Genomic DNA, 23,078 nt, shown 5'->3' with positions numbered 1-23,078 from the left:
ACATGACCTGAATGGACAGCATTATTCTCACTCTCCTGTCCAGAGCTCACAGAGAGTTTGCTCATCCTCCAGGAGAGTTAAGTGACCTGGCATTAAAATGACCTTTTATGGGTTCAAGGCAAAGTCAATCAATCCTGAGATGCCATTCTAACCTCTCATCCTGCTGGTAGTTTTCCTTCCACTCTGAATTCCATGTAACTGACAGAGTTACAGCACAGGAGGTGGAGACCCAGCCGTCAGTGGGAGCCATTTGCTGCTGAGTGCCACGGTCTTTGGCCAGCAGCCCTTCCTTGCCTGGTGCCCGGCTGCGGCTGGCAACATCTGTGACTGACCCTAGGGATCCTTGCCTGGTGCCCGGCTACAGCCGGCAGCCTCTGTGAGTGACCCTGAGGATGAAGCACCCAATGGTGATGAAGGAAGGTCCGTTAACGAGCAGAATGTGGAGAGACCAGCAGGAAGAGAAGCAGAGGTGGTGGCAACAACGCTTTCCACACTTTCTTGCCTCGTGGTCTCATTTTTCTCTCCGCCCTTTATCCCAGGAGAGTGTTCTCCACTATTTACAACTAAACTCGGGGCTCCTGTCCTTGCTTAGCTTTGACCAACGTCTTGGAGGATTCAGGCTTTCACCCATTTCATTCAGGAGAAGCCCAAGATTTCATTAACAGTGGGGTTTTACAAACTTCCAATGACAGAGCCTAAATCATCATCAGTGCTGATGGCTTGGATCCTCTCATGGGGCATCTGATCCATGTTTACCGGGTGCCCACTATGTCCTCTCCACCAGGCATGCAACTCTGCAAAGAAGAAAAACCCGGCTCATGCTCTCAGGGAGTGTGGGAAAGCCATGGAAAAGTTCTCCTGAAAAGTAAACACGCACAGCATTAGGAGATGACCGTTAATAAATGAAACGCGTGAACTGCTTTTCATGTGTGCATTGAATGCTGTCACCAAGGTTGGTCCTCTGCAGTGCAGTCCCAGCCTGTTTTGACCCCATTCCTATAAACACCACAGGAAGGCACTACTTAGCTTGGTATTTGTGCCACTTAAACATGTTCCCATTAAGCACATATTTGTGGTAATTGGGGATAATCCACTTAGTCTAGGTTTCTCATGAAAAATGTGTGGAAGAATTCTGTGCCTCAAGCATTGATGAGTCAGGCACAGTGAATCAGAACTGTGTCCAATGCACCCACCCTGCTTAATACCCACCTATGACATGCCCATCTCAATGGTGTCCAATGCATCCACCCTGGTTAATACCCACCTATGCTGTGCCCATCTCAATGACACATACATGTGTCAGAAAGTAGCTGTAATAGCATGTCTCTGGTATTTACGGTTTGGGCTGTTTTGCCTGCTATTTCTCTTACCAGAAATTACAGAACGTCCTTGGCGATGGCTCCTGCACATTTTCCAAGTGTGGTGTTGAAGGAGCAGCTTTTTAATCAGTTTTGTGACAGAGAATCTTTTCTTTTATGCAGTTTTTGCTGAGGAGGGTAGCTCTGTGCTGTTCTGGTTTTCCATCTATCTCGGTCTCTATCCCTTTTTGAGTTGTCTTTGCAGGTTTGTTATGTATTTGTGGTTGCAGAAGTGCAATTTAAACCCCACTGGATGAGAAGACACACTTTATATTTGGAGTTGAAGCTCTGGGCAGATCCCACTGTGCGTAACAGGGTTGCCCTGACACTTCCTATGGCTGCCATGGGTGACTCCCTGCCCTCCACTGGATAACATCATTCTGGGCTCATGGTTCCCATCCATGGTCAAGAGACCCTGTGCCTTACACACGGCTCCTCTGAGAGCCACTGAAGAGGGTGGAGGAAGGGACAGCAAGGAGAGAGGGAAGCAGAGTACTGGATCTGTTTTTATACATTGGGCTTCCATTTATGTTTGAAGTAAGGATACTATAACCACACACACACACACACACACACACACAATTATAAAATCACAGCATCAGGATAACCCAGGATGTCTCATTAACCTGCGAATAAAGAGACAGGGTTATGCTAACAATAAAAGCCCAGATTGTATGGGAGTTTAATACATCTTAGCCCTCTGCAAGATGACCCTCTCACACAGGCTTGGAAAGCGTTTGAGCCAACTAGCTATGGAGCCATAACTCCTATCCGCATGGCACAGTTCCCCAGATTCCAGAGCAGAAGGCTGACTGGCTGGACATCAGAGTGGAGACCTCCCTGCCTCCCTCATCTCTCTGGGTCAGGCACCATCAGAGGAAACCAAGGCTGTGCAGTTGTGCCTGGATGTGGCCTCTCAAATGTTGGTGCCATTGGAGAAGCAGAAGCACACATTTTACAGCGTTTGGAGAGCAGAGACTACAGAGCCCCTGTATTGAGCTTAGAACCAATTTGATATTTATCAAAAGGCTTCCCTTAGGGGTTGAAGCACATTTTAAAATCCTTTTATTCTTTGCAGTTTAAAATATAACCCAGTCCCTTAAATGCCCTCCTTGTTATTGTTCACCATGTATGCCACTGCGGGGGTACCCTGTGCACAGGGTCTGGGGTGTGCAGTCAGGCCTCCTGTGATGGAGGGCAGTGGGGACACCAGGTCCACGGGGTCAGGTGTGCAGTAGGAACACCCAAAGTGCAGGCTCTGCCTTGTGTGGTTCGTGAAGTGGTGCCTTTTCCTCCCAGTGCCTGATTCTCAGCTGTGTGTGCTGTCAAGGAGGCAGGTGCCTTCTTCTCAGGGAGTGTGGGAAAGCCATGGAAAAGTTCTCCTGAAAAGTAAACATGCACAGCATTAGGAGACGACTGTTAATAAATAAAACGCGTGAACTGCTTTTCATGTGTGCATTGAATGCTGTCACCAAGGTTGGTCCTCTGCAGTGCAGTCCCAGCCTGTTTTGACCCCATTCCTATAAACACCGCAGGAAGGCACTACTTAGCTTGGTATTTGTGCCACTTAAACATGTTCCCGTTAAGCACATATTTGTGGTAATTGGGCATAATCCACTTAGTCTAGGTTTCTCATGAAAAATGTGTGGAAGAATTCTGTGCCTCAAGCATTGATGAGTCAGGCACAGTGAATCAGAACTGTGTCCAATGCACCACCCTGCTTAATACCCACCTATGACATGTCCATCTCAATGGTGGCCAAGGGGTCTGGAGTGCATGTTCCTCTTGCTCACTCAGTCCTCCCTCAGCTTTTGCAGCTGTGCACCCCACGGTCTCCATCTGACACCTTGTCCCTTAGAGAAACCCTGCACCATGCTGTGTGCCGGCTCACCTCCCTGTGGGTCAGATCCATGGCCCTGGGGACCAGAGGGGTGAGGCTCCCGCCAGTAGCACTAAGGCCACGTGGATGCACAGAGGCTCCTAAGCGATGCCTGAGCCTCCTCCCGCTGGCTGAGACATGCCACCCTGTGACCTAGGCCAGGAAGGCCAAGACACCTCAGCAGCCCACACACCACCCCACCAGTTCCTTGCTTTCCCTCAGCTCACAGGCATGTCCATCCTCTCCAGGAACACATCTGAGCTCTGTGTCCTGAGGTCTCACTCCTCCTCCCCCCTATTCTTTGTGACTAGAGTGTAAAGATCTCTATTCCAGGCACAGTAGTAGGTGTTGTAGCTATGGTTTCCCCACAATTTTGAGAAAGTTGCTGTTGGTTTCTTCATTATGCAGAAGAAGCTGAGATTCAGAGAAGTGAAGTGAGCGGCTTAAGACCCCAGGTGTAGGGACTGACGGGACCGGACACAGCAAGCTGTTCACCATGACTGTCCTGCACCCTTCAGATCTCAGGAGAACCTGAGGAGGCAGGTGCCGCTCTTAAGCACGTTCTGCCGCCAAGGACACCGAGCCACAGAGGAACAAAGGAACTCGCCAAAGTCACCCACGGGACAGCGGCAGACCTGGGAGTCATCGGGTGAACCCAGCAGGGCAGGACCTGAATCTGCCCTTAAACTAGGGGCTGGCGCCTGTGGTCATTGCAGCCCACCCCACAAATGTTTCTGTCAATAGTTTTGCTGGCACATAGCCACAGGCATTCACTCCACGTAGACATTGTCTGTAGCTGCTTTCAAAGCTGTAGCAGCTGAGTTGAATCATTGCAACGAAGACTGCAAAGCCCAAAATACATATTTTGGCCCTTTACAGGAAAAGTGTGCTGACCCCTGGTCTAAAGCACCAGATTGTACTGCTCCCGCTGTGTGGCAGGCCTTGACCACGGACAGAGTATTTTTATCTACACGGTGGGAGGATATCTGAAGTCCTCTTGAAAAGCTCAATGTCCTACTGCGCATGCACAGCAAGACCTTCACTGAGGGGTGAGAGCTGGAGTGGAGACTGCACCTCTGGGGTGACGGCAGAGGCCGTCTAAGCTGTATATCCATATGCACAGTTTTAACACCTGCAAGAACGCAATCTCCATCAGAGCTGCCCAGGCCTGGGTCCCGCTGCACTTGCGCTTCCAGGAGAGGCATGTAGGAGCCAGCTGGGGCTGGCCAAGGGGAGACGGGCAGGAGACAGACCGCACTCTCCACTGGCGATGCTCCACCCCTGACCACCTAGACCCCTCGACTGGCAGTTATCACTCCTGCTTTTATTTCCTTTGGGATATGTTCTTTCCCAGGAGGCTCCTAGATTCTTTTTCAAGCAAGATTCTAGCAGGCGCCTGCCATCAATCTTTCAGATACATTTGGATGTGTATAACCCCAGCTGGGGCTCGGGTTAAGACGGCCACTACCCTGCATGTCCTAGCACCAGAGACTTATGTCAGAGCTCCTTGAAGATTCCTAGCGCCGGAGGGCTCCTACACTAAAGGTATTCCCTGGTTTCTAACAGAAGCAAATGCAAATCCTCTCCAAAGGAGCGCATTTCTTCGGCCATTTTGTATGTCTGTGTAGCAAGGCGAACCACAAAGAAGCTCACAGTTAAAAGTTACCAGAAAAACCCGAAAAAGTGGCACCAGAAATGACAGTCACAGGAACCAAATCAAAAATGAGCCCAAGGAAAGAGACTATTAAAAATAACCAGACATAATTAGAATAGATAACTTTTAGAAATAAAAAATAAAATCGGTGAATTAAGAACTCAATAGTTGTCAAAGTGAACGATGAGAGAAGTAACATAGAAGATTTCTCTGAAGAAATTACACAGAGATACTCAGAAATATAATGAAATGGTAAATATAAAAGAGGTTAAGAGATGTAAAAAGTCGATTGAAAAACTCGAGCTTCAGTTTAAGCTGAGCCACATATGAAAGAGTGAAGGGAATGGTGTGAAAGCCATACTATGGAAGAACTAATAGCAAGAAAATAAAAAAGAAATCCACACTTACGCATTTTCTAATAAAACTTCCGAACAGCAAAAACAAAGCGAAGATCTTAAATGCAGCTACAGAGACATGAGAAACATCTGTAATGAAAAATTTCAACGGCCATAAGATTTGTGAACAGAAACAATGAGAATTAGGAGACAGAAGAATAACCTTTTCCAAGCACTGTAAGAAAAGAATTACCAGCTGAGGATGGTGTACCTAGCAAAATTAGCTTCAAGAATTACAGCAATATAAAGACATTTTAGATAACAAAAAACTAAGTCACCTATAGGGAGAACATTATTATTAAGTGTAGTGCTAGAGGATGATTTTGAAGGATTTCAGTAAGAAGAAAATAATCCTAGAATGAAGATCTGACATTTAAAAAAAAATTAAGAGAAAAGAGAGTGATAATTGTGTGACTAAATGTAAACAACCATAATGATACAAACAATAATAAAATCATAATATATCTTGGGATTAAAAAAGATATGCAACTAAAATACAAGGAAACAATTGCAAATAAATTGGAAGAATGGTTAGTGAAATTAAAATTTCCTAATGCCAAAGTCTGGTCTTCCCCTTGAAAAGCTTTCAGTGATAGATTTTTTTTTCTTGTATTTTCTTTGGTGGTTTTGGTATCAGAATAGTTCTGGGCTTATAAAATAAGTTGAAAAGTTTTCCCCTCTTTTATTTTCTGGAAGAGGTTGTATAAAATTGCTGTTAGCTCTTCTTTACATGTCTGTTGGAATCCTCCAGTGAAATCATGTGGGCCTGAAAATCTCTTTTTGGGAGATTTTTAGTTAGGCTTCAATGTCTTTAATGTTTATAAAACTCTTCCAATTATCTATTTCATCTTGGTTGAGATGTTTTGGTTTGTGATTTTCAAGGAAGTGATTTATTTCTTCTGAGTGGTCAGATTTATGAACATAAATTGGTTGTTGCAGTCCTTTATTTTATTTAGATCACAGTAGGATCTGTAGTGATATCACTTATTTTACTCCTGATATTTCTGGTTTGTATCTTCTTTCTTTTGTCAGTCTTGCTAGCGTCTGTTAACCTCGTTGATTTTTTTTGAAAAAAACAGCTTTAGATTTTAATTTTTTCTATTAAATTTCTGTTTCGGTTTCACAGATTTTGCTCCCTATTATTTCCTTCTATCTACTTGATTTTAGTTTATTTTGTTGTACTTTTCTACTTTTTTGAGGCATTCACTTAGATAATTAATTTGAAACCTTTACTGTTTTGTAGTATAAGCAATTCATGTTATAGATTTCCCTCTCAGCACTGCTTTAGCTGTGTTGCACATATTTTGAAATGCTGTATTTTCATTTTCATTCTAGTCTATGTATTTTTTAAACCTTTGGAGACTTTTTCCTGACAAATGGCTCATTTAAAAGTCTGTAGTTTAATTTCCTTATGTTTAGAGATTTTCCTGTTGATTTTAGTTATTCATTTCTAGTTTGTTTTCATTATGTCAGATAATAGACTATATGACTATAATTTTTAAATGTATTGAGGTTTGTTTTATGACTCATGATGTGGTCTATCTTAGTGAATGCTCCGTGGACACCTGTAAACATCCATATCCTGCTGTTGTTGTATGGAATGTATTGCTTATGTCAATTAGATACTGTTAATTGATTGTGATTATTCAGATCCTATGTATCCTGGCTGGTTTTCTGCTTATTTATCAGTTGCTGAGAGAGAGGTATTAAAATCTACAACCATAATGTTTGATTTGTCTATTTCTCCTTTCAGTTGTTGATTCATGCATTTTAAGGTGCTATTGTTTGGTGCATATACATTTAGAATTATTATAACTTCCTGGTAGATTTATCTTTTATCATTTTGTAGTGTCCCTCTTTGTCTCTAGTAATTTTCTTTGCTCTGAAGTCTACTTTTTTAGATATTAATAGAGTCTCTTCTGATTTTTAGATTAATGCTGCATGGTCTATCTTTGTTCCTACTTCTACTTTCAAACTGGCCATATAATTGAATGTAAAGTGAGTTGCTAATAAAGGGCATATAGGTGAGTGGCATTTTCTTTATCCACTCTGCCAATCTATGTATTTTGATTGATGTATTTAGGCCATTTACATTTTATATAATTATTGATATGTTAGGGCTTATCTCTGTTTCCACGAGCAACAAATATCTTTCTACTTTTCTTTCATCTGAGTATGTCTTTATTTCGAGTTGAAAGTTCTTTTCATTCAGTGGTTAAATGGTATGGGAAAAACAAGAAAAAAACTATTGGGCTGCTTCTTTCTGGCTTTCATCATTTCAGATGATAAATCCTTTACATTTTAACTGCTGTTCACCTATATGTAATGGGTTTCTTTCTGGTCAATTTCAAGATGCTTTTTCTTTGTGTTCATTACCTACAGGTGTGTGTTGCGCTGTGGGATTCGGCTCAAATCGTCCTTCCCCCGTTAGTTGTGCACACATTAACTCAGTTAATCTGTGCAATGAGAAAAGCACGTCTAGATAAGACTAACGTTTTTAAAACCACGAAGGCATGGAAAGTCAGTGATCCACAGATTAGAACAACATTCCATTGTAAAGCATCTCTAAGGGAAAGCAGCCAAGATAAAAAGATAACGGCCCGAGAAAATGTTTGTAATAATGATGTTTATTGCTTGTACATCTACCTAGGTTTGGTTCTGCCATTGGTTGGGGGTCTGGAAATGGTGCCTCTGGGTCTCCTTCTTGTATGGGTAGGGGTATATCGGATGCCCTGCTGCTGTGCTCATGTTTTCCTCTTTTTAGTCCTTAGGTACCAAACTATTCCACCTTTACCCAGCCACCATTCAGGGTTCTCCTTTGGTTGTTTCTTGCGTTATTTTCAGAGTTTCTAGTTGTAGTTATTGGTATAGGCAGGAAGACACACGTCTATATAAGCTTGAACCGGTCAGAAATTCTGCTGAAGCTACAGTGTCACAGAATGGCAAGGTTTATTTTAGCAAAACAAAAAATAGTGTATAAATCCTAATCAAGTATACTGAAGGGAAAGAAGAAGAAGAATCAAGAATAAGAATAATATCGAAGGTTTATGTAGAGCTGATGTCGTGCTGGGCATACACACTTACGTGCGTGCATATGTGCTCCCTGACTGTAGGAATCTAGCTTCCATCTTGCTGACTATTCCTAAATTAATACATTGAGACCTAACCTCTTTCTTGAACTTCAGGCTTGTATCAGCTTTTGCCTCATGAAAGTCTCTATTTTGCTATGTAAACAGTTCAGACTCAACGTGTCCAAACCACTTTCCATCTTCCCTGCACACCAGTTCCTCCTGCAGATCCCTCACATTTGTTAGTGATGACTTCTCCCTTCCAGCTACTTTGGTCAGAGATCCTGGAGTCGTCTTCTGATGCTTCTCCTTATCTCATCATTCAGATCCAATCATCACCAAGTCCCGTTGGTGCTACCATCAGAACATATCAAGCATCTAACCTCTCCTTTGCATTTTTCCAACTAGCCATCTTCTTAGGCCATTGTCCCTCTCATTTGATGATGGTAGCAGCCTCCTAATGTTATTCCCCCATTTCTCTCTTCTGCCCTTTTCAACACATCAGCCAGAAGGACCTTTGTAAGTCTGAGTCAGACGCAGTCCCTCTCCTGCTGTGTCTCCTACGACTTCCCACTCCAGCAGGGTGAAATCTCTTGCAGGGTTTTCAAGACCTCATGTAATACACCCCACAACCTCTCCTCTATCTAATGCTGCACGTGTCCTCTCTGCCCGTCTCAGAGAGCTCTCCATTCTTCCCCACTGCTACGTGCCAGGAGGCTGAACCTCATGACCTTTAGGTGCAGGCTCCTTGCTTTCTGTTTTCTGCTGGGTTTAGAACTGGAAACACCAGGAGGACCTCGGGATGTGGGAGAAGGGTGAAGCTGGGGAAGTCTCTCTTTCTCCCTTCTCCTCGGCCAGGTATTGGCAAAGGCTGCTCTTCTGTGTGTTCACAGATCCTGTCCAGTGGGCACCCTACAGCCCAGGTTCTTGTGGGGCTCCATGGTTATACCTCGCCTTGCTTCAGGCCAAGGGTTTGGAATGGTTTGCTTAACTGATCACACCTCCACACTTCTCTTTTGAACGTGCCATCTGCTTCCTGCTAGGGCACTTACTTTTTGCTATGCACCTCCCTATTGTTCTCTTCATGGCCTGGCCAGGTGGTCCTCCTTCCTATCACTTTAACAACAAGCACGAATTTGAAGTTGTCATCATTTCTATGTGGAATGCGCTTCCAGACATCCACGTGCATCACTCTCCAGGCTTTCTAAACAGAAGGATTGAGTGTTGTGGATAGTGACTAACTGGGAGCAGTGGTGCATACAGTAAAGGAATTACAAAGGCAGTTTACCTTTACCTACAAGGCAAAGAAAGGAGGATTTATTAAAGAAAGTATGAAAATATGTTGCAAGGATGCAATGGGTAGATCAGCAAGAAAGATGCTGAGTTCCAGGAGACAAAAGCTTGCTGAGTATTTTATAGGATGGTGCTTGTGCTGGAGAGGGATATGTGCAGTACTGGTAACACTAAGATTGCAGTGAGCTCACTTGCATTTTTCTATCAGCTGAGGTGTCTGCTGGTAAGTCAGGCATAGGGAGATTGTGTGTTAGATGGACTATTTGTGCAGGAGGGCTGTGTGTCCTGCACCATGAAGAAAGGCAGATTTATAATTTATCTGCTTTGCCTTTTTGCTTTCCCTGCTCCCCCTACCCTGGCTCCTTTTCCTAATCAGGACCCCACATCAGATAACACCCTCACTCCCAAGTCTGGTCATTTTGTTTAGAGTTAGAATATATCCACTTCCCACTGCAATGCCCTGGATTCCCTTTATCTTGCCTTACTTCACATAGAAAAGCATAATTTATAACTTAACAAAAGTGAGTAGCTAAAGAAGAAAGCAGATTATACATGGCACCATAAACTGTAAACAATAAAAGCTGAATTGGTAAAGATCTTCTAGCTGGAAAGCCCCATACTGAGATGGTGTTAAATGCATCGTTTCTATAAATGTTCATGGTATTTTTATGAGGTGGACACTATTATTTCATCTTATAAATCAGTAAACAGGCTTTGAGAAAGGAATTAAATTGCCCAAGATCAAACAGCCAGTAACGTCAGGGCAGGGATTAGAAAAATTTAACAATTATAAAATTTCATGAAACATCAAAATAAGGAATACATCCCTTCAAAGCAGCTATGAGCTGTATGTATTAGAGCAAAGGAGCAGTGAAAGTTATTGCATATTTCTTGGTACTTAGTCCACGGAGTACTTTCACAGAGTTACTATTCCTGTAAGTCACTGAACCTGACAGTTGTGAGCGTTGTTATTGCCCCAATTCCTGCAGCCTCAGCTGTGAAACACTTTCAATATTTTTCTTTTGTTTGTTGAGACAGTTATAAAAAAAAAAAAAAAAAAAAGAACTACAACAGCTAATTATTTCTGTTTATCTAAATGCTTGTCAAAATGCCTAAGCAGTGATTTGCCGGGTTTGGGAGTTATGCGTGCGTATACATTTTAAATAAACTGTGGCAACAGGCCTTAGCTTTTGTGGCTCCAGCAGGCGTGAGTGAGTGTGTGTGCTTTCTCTCTCCGCATCTGCTGCTTGACATCTTTAATTTATTATTCCTGTTATATAACTTTGTTTTGGTGTTTGAACTTCCATTCCCATGACTTTATGTTGAAAAACAGTTTTAAATCTAGGATTTGCATTTCACCACAGTGATAGAGCCTGGTTATTTTTTGTTATTTGCAATATGGCATATAATATGGCAATAATCTATGCCTAGTCACCATTCAGGGATAACAAAAGACTCATGGCATATTAAAACAAAATTGATGTTCCTCTGATGAGGGAGGTTATTGCTGGCCTAAGCAAAAATGGCCAGAGTGAATTTCATAGGCTGTGCAGCCCTGGAGGCCGTGGCTCTGGTCTCTCGGCTCTGCTCACACCCAGACCCCTGCACCCTTCTGTGAAGAGCCCCTGTGACTTCAAGCCTGCGATGTGAAGTTGCCATGACTGAGTTAGCATCTGTTTCAAGTCTCCTGGGTGACAGAACACATATTTGGGTCAAACTCTGAGGCACCAATGCAGCTGAAGTTGAATAAATGTGACAGATTTACCGAGTTGGTGACTTTTTATGAAGGAAGAAACCTAATGCACGTGTGCGTCTTGAGACGTGTGGGCCTTCTGTCCTGTGTGCAGCTGTGTGTGCTCCCCCACTGGCCCGGCTGCGTGCTTTTCTGCCCCGGCACTCGGCAGCTGCCCAGTCCAGCTCAAGCCAGGATTTTCCACGGCTGCCTCTGAATGGTCTCCAGGCTGCTTCCTCACCTCCTGCTGAGCTCCAAGTGCCATTGCTATGAGGGGACAGGAGCAGGGCAGGAGATTGTCTTGAGTCTTGACTCTGACTGTGCCGTGTGCAGGGTTATCACCTTTACACATCCCACTTTCTTCATCTTTACAGTGGGGAGAGCAATTTTCTTCCCCATCCTGAAGCAGGGGTGTGGTGGAATATCAAAGAAAATGCTTTAGATTTTAAAAATAGAGAAAAAGCCAACAGTTCTTGGGTGGACATATCAGACCTGTCCCCGACAGGACAGATGGCAGCACAGCCAGACTCGCTCTGTGTCCCCAGAGCAGCCCCGGGCAGAGCAAGGTGGGGAGCCGCCCCTCACCAGCCCAGCTGTTCTCACACACTCCCTCTGCAATGTCGGATGGTTCACAACAGGATTTATTGTTTCCTTTAATTTCGCCTTGTGGAAACTCTTGTATCCCTTACTCTCTTGTGCTGTTATTGAAGGTTTTGACTCCTCACATAGACTATGCTTGATAGTTCTTGCAAGCTCAACACGGTGCCTGAAACAGGTAAGTGTGTGAGTGAAAAACAGTTTGGACTGCTTTTTAATTAGAACTATTAAAAAAGAATTTTGGTTGTTTTTTAATTGGAGCGATGAAACATCAAACGATTACCTGCTCAAACCAGAAAATTCTTAGTTTTCCAACTTAGTTTATAATTTGTTTCCTTATATCTTTGGGTTTAATTTGCTGTTCTTTTCCCAGTTTCTGGGGGCAGAAGCTCTGAGCCTTTATTCCAAAACTTTCTTCCTATTAAATATATGCAACTAAAGCTATAGAGTTTTCTCTAAGCACTGCTCTAGCTCCTCCCTCATGTTTTGATATGACACTTCTTATCATTTTTCAATACAAAACATTCTCAATGTCCATCGTGCTCCTTCTATGCGTAACAACGTGGAAGTGTTTGTGCGATTATTTCAGTTATCTTTCTGTTGTGTTACAGTGTGATTGTGTTGCGCAGGAAACCAGAGTTTGTGTGATTTTACTTATCTTTTTATTTTTAATTTGTTGAGATGCGTTTTATGGTCGAGTCTGTTTTGGTAAATGTTCCTTGTTCCCCTGATAAAGAGTTTACACTGCAGTTGTTGGGTGCTGTGTTCTGGAAAATTTAGCTGTGTCCCTCAAAGGCTATTTTATACTTTTTTTTTTTGGTTTGTTTATTCTCTCAGCTTCAGAAACAGGTGTTAAAATCCTCAACTATGCTTTTGAATATTTATCTTCCTCTGCTTAATTAGGTCTTTTTTTTTTTTCCTATACATGTTTAGCAATGTTATTAGGCATGCGCACACAATAATGAGTTTTGTATCTTTCTGTTTTATGAAATGCAGTTTTATCTTTAGGAATATTTTGCCTTAATTAAAATCAACTGTCTCATAGTGCTATAGCTACCTCAGCTGCCTCTTAAACACAGTGTGTTCATGACTCCCACTCTATAGACATTGATCTTCAGCCTGTCTGTATTATTTCATCTAAAATGTGCCTCCTGCAAATTTCATATTGTTGGTTCTTGGTTTTTCATACAGACCATCTTTGTCTTCTAATTAGAGTGTTCAGTTTTATACATTTAATTACTAAAATAATTGTGTTTAAGTAAGCCTACCATCCTACTAAATGATTCTATTTGTCTTGTCTGTTTTATTTTGTTCCACTTTTCTTAATTTCTTTCAGGTAAGTCATCTTTTCATGCATTGATTTTTCTTTTTCATTATATTTTAGTACATTATTTTATTATCCTCTTAGCAACTACCCTAAGCATCTTTGAGTAGCTAATGTTTAAAGTAGTAATTTTAATATTTCTCTGAAAATACAAGAAGCTTCCAATAGTTAACTCCATTTTTGCACTAATATAAAATTTTACTTATGCACACCTTATAAAACTTGCACTAAATTGTTATAGTTGTTGTTTTAAACAGTTCTTGCTATTTTTACAGTTTCTGGAGTGCTTCATTCCTTCCTGATGATCTCTGCTTACCTGTAGGATCTTCTGGACTTTTCCTTCCGCTCAAGAAACTTCTTTTACTGTTTATTTCTGATGTCATTCTGTGGCAGGAAATTGATCAACTCTTCTCTGACTTGAAATGTCTTTATTTCATCTTATGTTTAATGAGGTATGATGGCTGTAAAATAAGTTGCACGTATTGATGAATACTAATACAGTGACATATTGATTTCCCATGAAAACGTGTGTTTCTGTAACCTAAAGGCTTCCTCATATTCCTTGGTGTCCATTTCTCCCTCCGCTCCTGTCTGAGGCAACTGGCAGTTTGATTTCTGCCACTGTAAAGTAGTTTTCATTTTCCAGAATTTCATGTAAATGGAGTCTTAACAGTGCATGCTCTTTCTTACTATGAATCTGGCTGCTTTAATTTCACCTAACAACTTTGGGTGCATCATCCACTCACTGCATCCCCCAGTAGCTTGTTGCTTTTTATGGCTGAGTCATTGCCCGTTGCGTAAGCACAGCACAATTTATCTACCCATTCACCTGCTAATGGACATTTCTATTATTTTCAAGTTTTGGTTATTAAAAATAAAAAGTGATACGAGCATTTGTATCCAAAATTTGGGTCTCAAATGTATTAATTGTAGGATTAGAATATCTGAGCCATAAGGTAGGTGAATGTTTAATGTTTTATAAATTGACCACACTGTTTTCCAAAACGGTTTACATTCCCAGCTGGAGTGTATAAGATTTGAAATTGCTCTCCATCCTCACCAGCATTTGCTATGGTCATACTTTTAAATATTAGCTATTCTCACAGGTGTACAATGGTATTGCCCTTATAGTTTTAACCTCCTTTTCCCTAAAGACTAATACTGTTGAGCATCTTTTCCATTGCTTATTTGCCATTTGTGTATCTTTTCTTGTTCTTGTTGTTGTTGTTGTTGAAATATCCATTAAAATACCTGTCCAACTCAGTCCACAAATGTACGGAGTTGTTTGTTTTCTTACCATTGCATTGTAAATTATTTGTATATTCAAAACAAAAGCTCTTTCTCAGATATTTATTTTGCAATACTTCCTTTCAATCTATTATAATAATTTTAATGACGTCTTTTGAAGAATAAAATATTATAATTTTCATTTTTTAAAATTTATAATGTATAATTTCTTGTGTCCTTTTAGGAAAACTTTGCCAAACAGAAGATCACTAATCCTTTGTCCTATTTTATTCCATAAATGCTACTAATTATTACTGGCATTTATAGAAAATTCCTCCAAACAGCAGCAACGTGTATCTTTAAATTGAAATATTTTACCAGGATAGCTGATATTCTGTGCCACAGACTAAACCTTAAACATGATAAAAGAGTAGAAAACAAGCAAAGTATGTTCTGAGACCATAATGAAATTCACTGAAAATAAACAAAAACATATCTGGAAAATCCCTGAATATATGGCAAATAAACAACACACTTCTAAATCAACGATGGGTCAAAACTGAAGTCTTACACTAAACTAAAATATTTTGAATCAAATAAAATTAAAATACTATATATCAAAATTATCAGGATATAGCTAAGCAGTGCTTTGAGGGAAATGTAGAGTACTAAGTGCTTGTAATAGAAAATAGGAAACACCTAAAATCAGTAATATTACAAGCACCTCTATGCCCAAAAGGAAATAACTTACATGAAAATTAAAAATGTTTCTACCTGCAATAATGAAGATTTGGAATTTGAATTTTATAAAATGTCATTTGCACAACATGGCTTGGCCTGGAGGACATGATTCTATGTGAAATGCTCAGACACAGAAAGAAAACAATTGAATGATCTCACTTATATGTGAGATTTAAAAAAAAAAAAACACCCTCAAATACACAGAGATAGAGTGTGTAACAGTGTTTCCATGGGTGGGGATTGCAAGAGGACATGGGGAATCAAAATATCATAGAAGGTATGCGGGCCAACAGTTCCGGAGACTGGATGCACAACATGAGGGCCTAACTTAATAAAATTGCCTCATATTAAGGATTTTTGTTAAATAAGTAGATTTTAGCTGTCTTTGTCACACACACACACAAAAATATGTGAGATAATAGATACGTTAATCTGTTTCACCACTGTAACCATTTTACTATCTATATTTTGTAGCATCATGTTGTAAACCTAAAATACACACAATATGCATTAAATTGCACTAAAACAAATGAAGCATTAGTATAAATATAACAAAATAGGTGCAGCGTTTGTATGCGTTTGTATGCTGAAAACTGTAAAACACTGATGAAAGAAAGAAAAAAATCTAAGTGAATGAAGAAATATGCAGTTTCATGGATTTGAGACTCAATATTTCAAAGATGTCCATTCTCCCATTTTCCCTGATTTGAGCAATGCAATCTCAATACAATTCCAGCAAGTCTACTTCGTAGATAACAACAAGCTGAATCAAAATTAACATAGAAAGGCAAAGAAACTATAATAATCACAAAAATTCTGCAAGAAAAACAAAACAAAATTCTGGAAAACGAACAAAACAACAAAGGTAAAGTACTCATATAACTTGATTTTAAGACACTATAACGCGACAGTAAACAATACAATGTAGTATTGGCATTGGGACAGTCAATCAATGGAACAAAAGTAAGAACAGAGAAATTGACTCAGACATATATTGACAAGTGACTTTTGGCAAAGGTACAAGTCAAGTTAGGAAAGAAAGAGAATCTTTTCAGTTAATTGTGTTGGAACAATTAGTATGCAAATGTCCCAAATACGACCAATATATACCTTTTCCATATACAAACATTAATTCGTAGTGGATTATAGATTTGAATGGAAAATGCAAAACCATACATCTTCTGAAAAAACATAACAGAAAAGCTGCATGACTTTGGTTTTGGTGGTGAGTTTTAAGATACAATACCAAAAGCTCGCTCAATGAAAGAAGAATTTTTAAAATTTGACTTTAGCAAAATTTAAAGTGTTTGCTTTGCAAAAGACCCTGTAAATATGGTAAAACAGCAAGCCACAGACTTGGAGCTATTACTTGCAAATTTCATATTTGATAAAGTACTTATATCCAGAATTTTTTTTCTCTCTATCATCCTCAAGTACTGCTAAAATTAAAGCTTAAAATAAAATCGACGACACCAAATGCTGATAGGTATGTGAAGCCACAAGAATTCCCATTGCTGGTAGGAATGCAAAAGTAGTATTCTACTTGGATGTCCATACACCTTGGATGGCAGATTGCCTATTTCTTATAAAGATACACGTACACTCATCTCAAGGCTCATGAAGTCCTGTCCCAGACTTTCATCTAAGTGAATGGAAAACTGCGTTCACACAAAAAACAATCTGCAGATGTCTGTAACAGTTTTATTCATAACACCTCAAACTGGAAACAACCAAGTTGTCCTTCAACACATGAGTGGAGAAACAGACTGTGGTGTGTTCACACGACGTAAGACTACTTAACAGTGAAAGGAGTGAGCAACCGACTCACATGACCTAGACGAGTCTTAACTGCATTTTGGTAAGTGAAAAAGGCAGCCCCCAAAGTCTGCATATTATATGCTCCACTTATATCACATCCTGGAGAAGGCAAAAGTGTAGGAACAGAAAAGGGTGCAGGGCTTCTAAGGGTTTGGGGATGGGTTGATGAGTGATAGAACTGTTCTGTGTGGTAGTGGGTGGAAGATTTTTGACTGCATGTCTGAGTTGTGCAAAGACATAGAAAAGCCAAAAAGTCAAATTTATCGTATGCAAATTTTAAAAAAAGCTCAACTAGGATTTGAGGGAATCTCAAACTAGAAGAACGACTGTGACAAATGAATCTAACTGGTCACAAATGATGACACAACTCAGAAATTTTGCAGAATCAGAGAAGAGAAGTGTGAATCTGGTGGGGAACTCAGCCAGGCAGGCTGGGGGCTGTCAGGCCAGCCACTTGGTGGTGCCAGAGGACCTCCAATAGAACCTTGCACATGATTTTACATAATTTAGCCAGACAGCAAAGAAGGCTCAGCCACTGCACTCAATCAATACCAGTGACGACACTGCCACTTGCTGAACACGACGTTGGAGCATGTCTACAGGTCAACAGCATGACACTGATAACACTGAAAAATGGAAAATGCACAGGAGCCCAAGCCTCTACACACAGAGCCTGGGCCCCTTTTTGAATTTCATATGACTACACTGTATAATGAGTTTTGACTGTGTCCTGGTCATTGTTTAACTTTTCTCAGAATTTACTTGGAGTTTTACTGATCAGAGATTTATGGACTGTATAGTAGAGAAAGCAAATATATAAATAAGCATGATTATGCTGGCTCCCAATGTAAAGAATGAATTCATTGTTCTAGTTTTGCTGGCGTTGTCACTGAAGAGCTCTGAAAGAAGCCTTCTGTCCGCTCAGAACCTTGAGGCATCCAGCGGTACCACAGAGTTATAGCCATCCAAAGCATCCGGCATGGCTTCCCTGGTGAAGACATCACACTCGTCTCATGAGTCCACACTCCCTGGCAGCCCCTATAAAACTCTCACCCTGTGAAACTATCACAGGTTCGCCATTATGCAAAGTATTTACCCCCAGATTTTCAACATTATCTTACTTCACGCAGACACAGAAAAGGTGCTTCCACAGGTTCATGCAGTGTACTCAGGCTCATGGTCAATCGGCACAGGCTGCTTTTTCTCCATGGCTCCAAAGCGGCATCCACTAGATTAAGACCTGGAAGTGTTGTCTTTTAAGGAAAGATGAAAAGAGAAAAAACGCCCTAGAGTCATGTGGAAGGAACACCATACTTTGCTTTTGGCCACTAGTCCACAATTAACTTGAGAGTTACGTCACCCAGGTACAACAACACCTGGGCCCCTGTCCCATCAGAAAACCTTACAGCAAAGATGGTGAGGAACGTACCAGAGCAGATGACGTTCTGGAGAACTCAAGTTATGCAAATGAAGGCAACTTATTTCAGAAGAAGGAGAAAATTGTGAGAAGTGAAGTTTCCGTCAATACCCATTGTTAAGTGTGCCAGATGACTGGCTCTAGAGTGTCATCCTCAAATCTGGGGGCTTTCCTTCCCTGTTTTCCTGGGCATTTTCTTAGCATGTTGCCTATGTACGGTTCTGTACTGTTAACAGGCACCTGCTGCCTCTCAGCAATGGTGTCTGTAATGTTCCTCCCCTACTATGCCTTGTTCATCCCTAGTGGCTTCTTGTCATGAGTCTAATTTCTGGTTTGATATTCTCACAATGGGGCTCATTCTGATAATCAGAATCATTCCTAGGCTTGGTCTCACTGTCTCTGTGTGACAGCCAGACTCTTGGTATCAGTGTCTTGTGGCATATATGTTGGTTTTCTGGGTAATTTTACTCAAAAAAAAAAAAATGAAGTGACATTTTGCATGCAACTCTAATATTTGTTTCAAGGCATTCCTATAAATCAGTTTATCAAGATAAACAGTTGGTTTACCTGTGCAAACTTCTGTCAGGACAGCATGTTGCTAATCTGAGCAAAAAGCTCATTTACCAAACAGCAATGTTCTTGTGAAGGCTCACTTCAAAACTCTTGTCTTCTGTCCACAAACCTTATGTGATCACATCACAAACTTTACCCAATCTCAATCAATTTTCATCTTAAAAGAATCACTTAAACCTACCATTTATTCTAGCAAACTCTGGTTCCTGTGTAGTTGATAATTCATACTTAATCCTGACGAAAACGTTAATTCAGGAAATTCTTCTAGCACAGACTGGAGTTCCCTTATCTTCCTCCCTCCCACTATGATCCGGGCTCTTCCAGGATCCCATCTCTGTTGAGGAGGAGTCACTGGGGTTCTGGGAGCCCTGGAGAGACTTGAGACTTTAAAAGCTGAAGATTCTTAAGAAGCTACAATATACATTATTTGTTGTTTTGTTTTATTGATTGGTTCTTGTAGCACACACATGTATGAAAAACTAGTGCTTATCTTTTTGGTCTTTCTAAGCAGTCTTTGCAAAAAATAATTATATGCTGGCTGTGTTTGTGTGTGTCTGTGTGTGTGTGTGTATGCTGGTGTATGTGTGTAATGGGGGAGGTGCTGGTTGTACTGTTTGAGAATAAAGAATACATGGCTTTGAAAAGTCACTTTGCCCAAGACTACATAGTAAGGTTTTTGGGTTTTGTGTGTTTGTTTTGGTTTCTTCAGACAGGGTTTCATTCCCGTTGCCCAGGCTGCAGTGCAGTGGCGTGATCTCGGCTCACTACAACCTCTACCTCCTGGGTTCAAGTGATTCTCCTGCCTCAGGCTCCCAAGTAGCTGGGACTACAAGCACGTGCCACCACACCCAGCTAATTATTTTTTGTATTTTTAGTATAGACGGGGTTTTGCCCTGTTGCTCAAGCTTGTCTCAAACTCCTGGCCTCAAGTGATCTGACCGCCTTGGCCTCCCAAAGTGCTGGGATTACAGGCGTGAGCCACTGCACCCGGCCGATAGTAAGTTTAACAGCTGGAATTCCAACCTTGTGAAGCACTGATAAGAACTGAAAAAAAAAAAAAAATTCAGACGAGTAACTTAAACATATAAAATTCAAATCCCCGTCGAAGTGTATTAACTAGACGTTACTTATTAAATTTCATTAAAGAAATTCCAGTAGATCTAAACATATTGCAATTACATGCACTGATACATTTTTGGAAACTGAACATTTTAATAACCTTGTTGAAATATAATTAATAAACTGTACATGCCAGTTAGTATAGTCTCAGTGCTGTGCAACCACAACCATAAGATAATTTTAGAACATTTTTACTCTGAAAGGAACCCCACACCCGTCAGCAGCCACTCTATTGCCTGCCATCTCCCTCCACCAGTTCCTGGCCACCACCAATCTACTCGATGTCTCCATGGGTTTGCCTGTTCTGAAACTTTCCTATAAATAGAATTACAGAATATGTGGTCTTTTAAAAATTCCTTCAAACTCTGTATTTTTCCCTAAGCATGTATTTAACTGAATTTATGAAATTTTTGCAATAATTTTAAAGGAAACTTTTGAGTTATTTATTTTCAGAAATGGTAATATACAGTATTTTTTTAAAAAATTCTACACAGAGACAAATCTCTTTGAAAAGCTCAGCTGCTGGAAGTGAAGATGCTTTATCTAAATGGGGAAATAAAATTAAGATGAAGAGACGCTAATTTAACTAGATTTTTGAGACGCTAAATTTTGTGATGGGAAAAATGCAAGACATTTATTAGGGAATCCATTCCTGATCCTGCATAAAAGGGCACACACTTTGGCCACAGAGTATTTTGAAGGGGACACATGATAATATTAAGTATATATATGGGGCCAGAATTGTATTTTTAATAGACAAGTTAAAATACCCAAATCCATGCAGGGCCTAAGAATGACAGTTTTGTGAGGAGCAAGCAAGGCCTCCAGGAAAAGGACAGGGAGGGAAAATGGGAAGCGGATGGAGGCTGGGCTGAGGCCCTGGTCTCTGCTCTTCCCTCCTCCCAACCAGCCTGTTTCTCTTTTCCATTTTTTTCTACCCTCTATGACAAATGAGAGTGTATCAAATTCACCTCCAAATGGGCTAATGTACTTTCCAGGTCTCCTTTCACTTGGTTTAAATATAGAAACAGAGGAGTGTGGAAAGGCACTGGCCCCAGCAAAGCGGGTTGGCTTTGTCCCTGGGTTCACTCTTGCGTACTGGACAGGTCACTTCAGTTCTCGGATTCCTCATTTGTGAAACACAGGCAAAAACTCAAGGCTCCCCACTTTGCTGTGGTGGTGAATCAGTGGGGTAAATGCTTAGCCCGGGACTGGCTCGCTGTACCCTCCACAATGACCACTTGAAGTGGATCCCAGAGGCTCTTTACTTCGCCATAAAGACAGTTTAAGAAAACGAGACTTTTAAATAACTTGTCTGCAACTTCTGCAGGAGATGGTAAGTGCATATGGTGTCTTTCTAAGCTACTTTCAGATGAACCATAAATCTCAATGCATTCTCCTGCATTGGCGGGAGAGGCTGCTAATGCAAGCTCAGCCCTCCTGTGCAGCTCCTAATGAGGCAGGCCCCTTAGTCCCCTCTGCTCCCCAAGTCCAACCCCAGAGCTGGGCAGTTGTTGCAGTGTGACACACTTGGGCACGTATGTGAGACGTCATTTTGAAAATGAAGAACCGGTATTTTTCTTACTTATAAAAGCAATCCTACTTCTCAAAGGAGACGCCTGTCCTGGAGGACCTGCGACAAGGTAGAGAAGAGGCCTTCTCCCCTCATGCCTTCATGGAGAGGCTCGTGTTGCTAGACATGGCGACGTCTGTCAGGAAATGTCGTGTCCTCAGCCCTTCACGTAGGCAGGTTTGATTCAGCGTCCTCGGGGCACTTCCTCTTCCCGCCCACATGTGCCCGCGCATGCGCGGTGGAGCTGGCCTGTTCAACATCCGCTAACTGGTAGGTAGCAGGGTTATTGACATCGGATGTATTTAATGTGTTTAATTTTCATTCATATATCTTCTTGGCTGATCTGTCTTTTCAACTATTTTGCCCATTTTAAATTGTTTTTTCCTATTATTGACTTTTGAGTCTTTTTAGATGTGAAGTACAAGCCATTTTTTCAGATATATGGTTTGCAAATGTTTTCTCCAGATCTGTGGCTTATATTTTTTATTCTCTTAACAGTAGTGTCTTCTGACTAGTATATGTGCTTCACTTTGAGTATGTCCAATTTATCAGTTTCTTTTCTTTTAGGGATTGTACTTTTGCTGTCAAATTTAAAATATCTTTGCCTAACTCAAGGTAGCACATATTTTTTTCCTATGATTTCTACCATAATTTCTACTTTTGTATTCTACATTATGTTTATAATCTATTTTGGTTCCATTTTTACGTAATATGAGATACAGATAAAAGTTAATTTTTTTTGCGTAAGATGTTCAATTGTTCTAGCACCATTTGTTGAAAGGCTATTGTTTTTCCTCCATGGAATTATCTCTGCATCTTTGTTGAAATGAACACACCACAGATGTGTGGGCCTATCTCTAGGTGTGGATGCAGCTCAGGTGATCTATTTCTACGTCCTTATGGTAACTCCTTACTCTCAGGCCACCACAGCTGCTGCCGTGCAGAAGAGGCAAGGCCACCAGCGGCCCTGGTATTCGCTCCCCTACCAAGTCTATTCTCCAGGTCTGGGTGGAATTCAGAGCCCAGGCTGCCTCTGGCCTCTTCCACCAACCGGCGGGTTTGCCCTTGTGCAGATAAGCTGAGGACCAACCCCAACACTGGGTGGCTGGTGGCCACAGAGATGGACTCAGCACAAAACTGCTTAGTCCTGTGCTGTGTGGAAGCCAACACCTGCAGCTGGAGGCTGGGTACACTGTGGACTGAGTGAGAGGTGAAGCTGGCTAGGCTTCCGGGTGGGGTGGGGACTTGGAGAACTTTTCTGTCTAGCTAAAGGATTGTAAATGCACCAACCAGTGCTCTGTGTCTAGCTA

General features: G+C 41.2%; 1 long non-coding RNA gene across 1 annotated transcript; it reads right to left on the bottom strand.

The window, feature by feature from the left end:
• Positions 1–2,435: 2,435 nt before the first annotated feature.
• On the bottom strand, positions 2,436–21,960 carry LOC108542520 (uncharacterized). The gene is made up of 3 exons (XR_001889303.1): positions 21,781–21,960; positions 18,208–18,339; positions 2,436–2,740 (listed from the first exon to the last, which is right to left on the bottom strand). It is a non-coding gene; the product is annotated as an uncharacterized LOC108542520 (long non-coding RNA).
• Positions 21,961–23,078: the final 1,118 nt, after the last annotated feature.

This window comes from Rhinopithecus bieti, unplaced genomic scaffold (assembly GCF_001698545.2).
Source record: "Rhinopithecus bieti isolate Rb0 unplaced genomic scaffold, ASM169854v2 scaffold_1017, whole genome shotgun sequence".
In the NCBI taxonomy this organism is placed as follows: domain Eukaryota; kingdom Metazoa; phylum Chordata; class Mammalia; order Primates; family Cercopithecidae; genus Rhinopithecus; species Rhinopithecus bieti.
The sequence above is the reverse complement of the archived record's forward strand: the minus strand, read 5'-3'. Positions and strand labels throughout refer to the sequence as shown.